We start from the raw sequence: 741 nt of genomic DNA, 5'->3' as shown, positions 1-741 counted from the left end.
AACAACATTGTTAAGCCACTAGCTTTCTCGCTCCGCTCAGAATCTACCTATATATTCGTAATAAAATAATTCAGATTCCCATTACACTTCTAACCATTTCCTCGATATTTCTGTGTATATTGTTTATTATAAAAATTCGAAACTGAATTCACTTAACTAATAAATTAACACTTTACAGTTGACACTAGGCGAATAATTATAGGAATAGTTCACTAAATTCTTACTCGATATAAATGGTATTTTCACAACGATTGTTTGAAACAATATCTGCAATCGTAATGCGGAACAACCAAAATTCCAAAGGTCTGGAACCACATTTTTATCTAATGCACAACGCATTTGAAAAATTGAGTTGGCGCATATTATATTACTACAAATAAAAATATAGCAACCTCAGAAAAATATTTTTTTAGAAAATAATAATATAAACATAAGTTTTGTTCATTCATCAGGTACATTAATTGGAAATAAATTAAAAGCTTCTATGCTCATCGCCGTAGAAAAAGATGTTCTATTCGAAATTGATAATCATTAAATTATTAAAATACCTAAGTCTAAAAGCACATTATAAAATATTTTTAAAAAGTAATACCTTTATTAAATACAAAAATCGTAATATTAGTAATTTAAATTATTCACTTTCGTTGTGTTGTATAAAGATAGTTACTTACACTATTATAAACGTGCAACACAAGCTATTCAAAAATAAAAATAAAATTGATATCGATGTACCTATATCCC

Source organism: Acyrthosiphon pisum, chromosome X (assembly GCF_005508785.2).
Source record: "Acyrthosiphon pisum isolate AL4f chromosome X, pea_aphid_22Mar2018_4r6ur, whole genome shotgun sequence".
NCBI lineage: Eukaryota > Metazoa > Arthropoda > Insecta > Hemiptera > Aphididae > Acyrthosiphon > Acyrthosiphon pisum.
This window is presented reverse-complemented; position numbering follows the sequence as displayed.